Consider the following 7,465-nt stretch of genomic DNA (forward strand, 5'->3'; position numbering starts at 1 on the left):
TGGACTTAAATCCCCACTGAGGGCCAACAGTCTGACCATTTACCAGCAGATTTATTAGAGCTGTGGAGACCGTTTAGCCTGGCAAATTCTGGGCTTGCTATAAGTACCACATGTTTCTTGGAAGTTTTCGTGAATTGATACTGTGACTGAACCTCTTAGCCATAATTTCAGTGTCCAGTCTCCTCTTCACACTTAAAGATAAGATACTGCTTTCATGAGGAGTGATGTAACCAACTGAAAGTATATTTCTAGGCCTCTGTTTGAAACAGGGGTAGGCATGTGACTAATGCTTTGGCTCAGTCAGTGCTTTTTACATGATAAAAAGTGATGCAGTGGGGCTTCCAGCAAAGCCCCCAAATTTAGGTTGCTTCAACCAGCAATTTCCTTTCTGTCTGTACTCATTTCATCTTCTTCTACTTGCAGTGAGAATATGATGGGACAGGGTGGAACTTCATCCAGTGCCAATATGAGGAAACTGCACAGAAAGGCACATAATGCTATAGGTGGGGAGACAAAGAAGGAAGAGGATTTGGGGACACTCTTGACATTGCAGACTTCCCTGGTGGCTCAGACGGTAAAGCGTCTGTCTAAAATGCAGGAGACCCAGGTTCAATCCCTGGGTAGGGAAGATCCCCTGCAGAAGGAAATGGCAACCCACTCCAGTATTCTTGCCTGGAAAATCCCACGGATGGAGGAGCCTGGTAGGCTACAGTTCAGGGGGTCGCAAAGAGTCGGACATGACTGAGCGACTTCACTCACTCACTTGACATTGCAGAACCTCTGTACCGCCCCTAATCTACTACATCCTGTCTTCATTTTACATGGGGGAAAAATGAACATCAGTGTTTTAATCAACTGTGATTTTAGGTCTCTCTCAGCAGCACATAAACATATTTTTCACTGACTTTCATTACATAAAATGAAGTGTAGATTATACATTCCCTTTTGTTACTCCATACTGTTTTGCTTTCTGAAGTTTCTTCAGACTGTATTGTCACATGGCACATAGCTTGGCATAGTCTTCATTTGCTCAGTACTGTTTTCACTGAATATCAGAAGAGTAATATCTCTATTCTTTTTCATGATATTTACCAGAAATAAAATACATGTCATTAGAGAAGAGTTATACCTAGAGAATCCCCATGTACAGAGAAGCCTGGAAGCCTGCAGCTCATGGGGTCACAAAGAGTTGGACACAACTGACCAACTAAACACAGCACACAGCACAGAGAAGGGGAAGGGACACAGGGGGAGAGGAGAGGAATATTGAGAAAACAGGCCAAGAAACAGTTGTTACTAAAAATTCAACATGAGAGAGAAAGTTATCAGTTTCAGGAGGCCATGATTTGGTTTGGAGTCGTACCAAGTTACTTCCTTATTTTCCAGCTTTATAAAGTGAGTTCAAATAGGTTATCTGAGACAAATTTAGATCAAGAAACAAAGTTTTATAATTTATTATCCTAGATAATATACTGTTTAGGTTTCACATCTAGATGTTTAGCTAAGGTGATAACAAACAGTTTATTCCAGATAATGTCCGTAATATATCAATCGGTTGGTGACAGCCCACATTTCCACTTTCAAGAAATGGAAAATTTAAAGCTTTTCAAAGGGCATTTTTATTGTTGTTGTTTGCTTTTAAGTGAGATAAGGTACTTCTTTCCAGCAGGCAAATAAAATTTCCAGTAGCTAGAAAGATACTTCTGACAGAAATTCCTCAAAATATTAAAAGGTCCTCCACAAGAAAATGTATACATATTACCTCCTTCTCTTCTCTTTCCAATATTTTCACATAATATTTATAGGAAAGGTTTTAATAGACACATCCTATATTAACTATTCCCTTCCCCAGTAGTAATACATTTCTTATTAGTGGGTCACATTGTCATCTAAAATAAAAATCACTTTTCTGCTCTCCCACTGCTTAATAACTAGGTGTAGCCAGTAGTTTAAATTCCTCCAGTAAAAATAAGCAGACATGTAAAGTGGCATTAAGGGATGTTTCCTAGATAGAGAGGAAAAACTCTTTCTCCTTTCTTAATATAATGACACATCGAACCAAGAAGAGGTGGAAGACACAGGCTAAAGACGGCAGAATAGAGATGAGACTTGGTAGAGGGCCTGAAGCACAGAGCCCCACCCAACCCACCCATCAGCAGAGAACAGACCTCTGGATGTCTTTTAATGTGAGATTCTTTATTCTCTCTTTGCTTCCTTCCTTCCTCTCAAACCTAATCCTAATTGATACGGTACCTATATGCTATAGTACCTATATCCTATATCCTACCCATATCTGAGCAGCTTCCTGGGCAGCTCTGCCTGCAATGTGGGAGACCTAGGTTCGATCCCTGGGTGGGGAAGATCCCCCGGAGAATGGCATGGCAACCCACTCCCGTACTTTTGCCTAGAAAATTCCATGAACAGAGAAGCCTAGTGGGCTACAGTGCATACGGATGCAAAGAATCGACCTGTATCTAGTATCTGCCTCTATGGAGCACAGAATATACAATGCATATTTCCTGGTTATCTGAGGCAGACTTTTACATGTGAACATGAACTTGTATTATTATCTTAATTCCCTGACTCATAGACTGATTACAAATTTGTAACACATTGCCTTTTTTTAAAAGAAAAATAGTTATTTTTAGTGAACATTTTGGACAGGCACACAAACATTTTACTAAACGTTTAACACCTAAATTAAGATGTTCACAGAGATAGGAAAGATTATAAATCTATCAATAAATTATCATACATAATCTATTTCTTTAAGTTTTAAAAATTGATCTGAAATTTTGTCCCCCTTAAAACTTTCTGAACTGATGTTTATAGAAACAGAGAACATTGCATATAGTAGCCAAAAATAAAATCTAGGTACCATTTTTGTCCAAGTCAGAGTAGGCAATGGCAACCCACTCCGGTACTCTTGCCTGGAAAATCCCATGGACGGAGGAGCCTGATAGGCTACAGTCCCTGGGGTTGCTAAGAGTCAGACAGGACTGAGCGACCTCACTTTCACTTTTCACTTTCATGCATTGGAGAAGGAAATGGCAACCCACTCCAGTGTTCTTGCCTGGAGAATCCCAGGGACGGGGGAGCCTGGTGGGCTGCCGTCTATTGGGTCACACAGAGTCGGACACGACTGAAGTGACTTAGCAGCAGCAGCTTAGCAGCAGAGTAAGAAAAATGCAAAGCAGTAAAATAACTACTGTTTTAGAACTTAAAGGAAATTATTTTGAAAAGCTATGGATGTGGAGGAGTATTACCAAATTGGTTGATGTTTTATATCCCTCTGAAAAGCCCTGGATAATTTTTATCCTGAAATTATCCTTGGAGAGAAATTAGATCTAAAAATAATCTTTCAATGTGTGTCTGCATACGTGGGAAGGTTTGTTTTCCATTTTCCATGTAGTGATATGAATTAATGTTCATGATGATGGTGTCTAATTGTATACATATATTTAGGTATATGTTGCTTTAAATATTATTCAAATTATAGATTTTGTAATAATTTAGTAATTTTGAACATCATCATTTTTAACATATATGAACTTTATCACATAGTTCATTAAAATGGGAATATGATAATTATTGAGGCCTATGAAACAGGTAGGCTCTATAGGTCATGTATTTTAATTATAATTATGTAAATCTGGACTCAATTATCTTTTTATTCATTTAAGATCTCAGAACAAGAAGAGAGTCAGGATTTAATTCATAGTGACACTCTTTCCACTCTGTTGCAATAACTTTATAGTTTCAATTTTATAAGCAAATAAAAAAAAAAACAACTAAGTAATTGATATACAGAGAATATTCCCTGGTGGCTCAAATGGTAAAGAATCTGCCTGCAAAAATGTGGGAGAACTAGGTTCAATTCCTGGATCAGGAAGATCCCCTGGAGAAAGGAATGGCTACTCTCTCCAGTATTCATGCCTGGAGAATTCCATGGACAGAAGAGCGTGGTAGGCTACAGTCCATGGGTCAGAAAGACTCAGACATGACAGAGTGAGAAACGCTTTCACTTTTCATTTTCACTTATATATTCCTGTTGCTGAAATGTTACTTTTTGAGCCTCTCAATCAAGTGGACAAGTCAGCAACATTGATGGGTAGAAACCTGTGCCCACTGCAGATTGAATAAACAATGGCTTTAAAAAAAACTCCCTAAACACTAAAATCATCCTTTTAAGAGCTGAACTTGCAAACCTAAAAATATAAAGTGATGACAGTATTATCACAGACTGCTTAGAACTTGAAAGAATTCTCCTAAGTGTGATGCCTAGTGTTTGTTTTGACAGAGCTAGAGAGCTGATAATTCCTTCTCACTAATCTATATTTTTCTAAACAAACCCTTCTGTCCAAGAAATGCTTCCCAATAAACCACAACCTTTAACTTAAAAAACCCAAGTAACAATACAACTGGAAAGGGAAATGTGTTGCTGTACATTACTTTTCATCCATATAGATGCTATAATTCAGTGGCTAACAGACATTAGAGTTTGCTCTAGAATAGCCTGAGCAGATTTTTTAAACTGTAGATCCCTGTACCCTACTATCAAAAATTCTATTACAGTAAGTGGACTCTGACCCAGAGAGGCGTGTATGTGTGTGTAATATATATTAATATACACATATACACATTTATATATATATATATATATATATATATATATATATATACACATATATTTAACAGATACACCTGGAGGTTCTCATGAAAATGGGACAAAGAACACATTTTGACAATTACTGAGTCAGTCTACATGTTTATTCTGTTTGTGTCATAGTATATGCTTTCCTGGTGGCTCCTGCAATGCAGGAGATGAGTGTTCGATCCCTGGGTAGGGAAGATCCCCTGGAGAAAGAAATGGCAACTCACTCCAGTATTTTAGCCTGGGAAATTCCAAGGACAGAGGAGCCTGGTGGGCTACAGTCCATGGGTTGCAAAAGAGTTGGACAGGACTTAGTATCTAAAACAGTAAACATAAAAGCATGAAAGTTTATATCTAAATGAAACCAATGACTATGAGAATCCTTAATTTACTAATGAAAATACAGCTCAGTTGAATGTTGTAAACACAGTTGGATGTGTAGGATCTGAGAGTTTTTCTACTGGCACTCTAACAAATTGGCTTGCCATAGTTTCATGGGTGCTGGCAGAACACATTATCTCCTGAGTCAGAGAAAAAAGACTTTATCATTTACTCCATAAGAAGAAGAATTCTCCTAACAATGAATTTTCCATTTTTAATTGGGTATTTTACAAGGTATAATCACAGGGATTTCAGCATCCTATCTCAGACCCAGTGTGATTCGTTTGTTTTGGCCTCTCCCCAAAGACAGATACAAACATTTCTCACCACATTTCCAGGAAAGAATACTGGAGTGGGTTGCCATTTCCTTCTCCATAATCTCACTAGATTTCTTTAATATTATGGAAGATTGGTCACTCAATGTGGTTACACAAGGAAAAAGACAAACCTTAAATTCTGACTTTTAATACTGAAAAGGCATGGGGAAAAGAACATATTTACCTCTTCCCATTAAAGCCACCTAAATGATAATATCCTGCCATAGATATTTAACACATTCAATTTTTTGCTATTGTTTTTATTTGATCAAGACTATAGGTTCAATCCAAAGCCAAACTTCTAGAAAGATAAGTTCAGAAAATAAAGTTAATACCTAGTACTGGATATATTCTCATTTACTAGATTTTTCAGTCATTCAGTTCAGTTCAGTCACTCAGTCATGTCAGACTCTTTGCAACCCCATGAACCGCAGCACACCAGGCCTCCTTGTCCATCACCAACTCCCAGAGTCCACCCAAACCCATGTCCATTAAGTCGGTGATGCCATCCAACCATCTTATCCTCTGTCGTCCCCTTCTCCTCCTGCCCCCAATCTTTCCCAGCATCATAGGATTGTTATTTATTGGGGACCTTTCATTGCATGGATCTGATTGATGGTGAGACTATTTTATATTTGGAACACACATGATAAAAACCACTATGTTATGCAACATACCTGACCTCAAAAGGCTTGTAGCATATCGGAGAAAGCCTATTTTACACAGATAACTCTAAGGCAGGGCCCAAGTGCTGCTTCATTACAGAGTATAATTTCTTGTTGCTGCTGTAACAAATTACTACAGTGTATGGGGTGAAAACAACACATATTTATGTTTTTGCAGCTCTGGAGGTCAAAGGTCTAAAATCAGTCTCACTGGACTAAGTTCATGGTGCCGGGAGCATTGCCTTCCTTCTGGAGGTTCTAGGAGGAAATTAATTTCTCTCTTTTTCCAGCTTCTAGGGAATGCCTACATTTTCTGTCTTGTGGCCTTTTTTCTTCCAGTATTTATATTATTCCAAGTTCTGCTAACACTGTCATAGCTCCTTCTCGGACTCTGGCTCTCCTGCTTTCGTCTGTTCCCTTAATTGGACTCTTGTGATTACACTGAGCTCCACCAGATAATCCAGGATAAACTCCCCCATCAAGTTCCTTAATTTAATAACATTGGCCAAATCGCTTTTGCCATATGGGGTAGTATAATCTCTGTTATGGAGATTAGTGTATACATCTATTTAGCAGACTATTTGTCCACCTAACACAGAGAGGTATATATCTTTGTAGTCACTAAGAATAAAAATCCTATATTTTAATGAAATATTTGGTTTGATATCTGTAAAAAAGCTTAATAATTATTTTTATGAACAGTGTAGTTAACTTGTTTGTATAGCAGTCCTCTCCCCACCCCCACTGAAATGCTGCTGAAACTGAACTAGGCCATTCAGAAAGACAGACAGACAGACAAAGAGAAGCAGATGGAGACAGACAGACTCAGAGAGAGGAACTCTGTGTTTTCTCATATCTCCTCATGAAGGTGAACTGCTTATTCACTTTAAAAAGAGAACTCTTTGAACACGTTTTAATACCCTAGTGAGAAATGCTGTTAATGAAACAGTAGTTAAAGTAGTCTGATATAACAGCTTCTCAACTTGTTGACTGCTTATTAATTTCTTTAGCTTATTTCCTAATATTCTGTTCACAAGTTCAGTAGCCAAATCTTGAGTGTGATGACTACAACCCTTTCCAGAACTTGATGATAATTTCAAAGGGAGAAAGAAACAGGTGAGCTTCCTATCACAATATGGTAATATTTTGACATTACTGTCTGCCCTGAAGTCAGAAGACGGGAAAGAGCATACCCTTGAAGCTTCTTTCTGATGTCACAATGTGATTCAAAGTAATTGAATGAATATTCATGTTTTCTAGCATCCGAGATGCTGTCATGGTCCCATCAGTCATTAAATAATGACAACATGATGTTGTTTTGATGATTCTTATTTTATTATTCCTACCAACAGTGGTAACGCAGACTTGAGCATTCAAGCTCTATCTCCTAATTAAAGTTGACTTATTACTTTAATGACCTTGTAAAATAGCTTGTAATTCACAAAATA

At 37.9% G+C, this 7,465-nt stretch overlaps 1 non-coding gene across 1 annotated transcript; it reads left to right on the plus strand.

Annotated features, from left to right (window-relative positions):
• The first annotated feature begins 556 nt into the window (after positions 1–556).
• Positions 557–628, plus strand: TRNAF-AAA. The gene has a single exon. It is a non-coding gene; the product is annotated as a tRNA-Phe (tRNA).
• The last annotated feature ends 6,837 nt before the right edge of the window (positions 629–7,465 follow it).

This window comes from Bos indicus x Bos taurus, chromosome 1 (genome assembly GCF_003369695.1).
Source record: "Bos indicus x Bos taurus breed Angus x Brahman F1 hybrid chromosome 1, Bos_hybrid_MaternalHap_v2.0, whole genome shotgun sequence".
Classification (NCBI taxonomy): domain Eukaryota; kingdom Metazoa; phylum Chordata; class Mammalia; order Artiodactyla; family Bovidae; genus Bos; species Bos indicus x Bos taurus.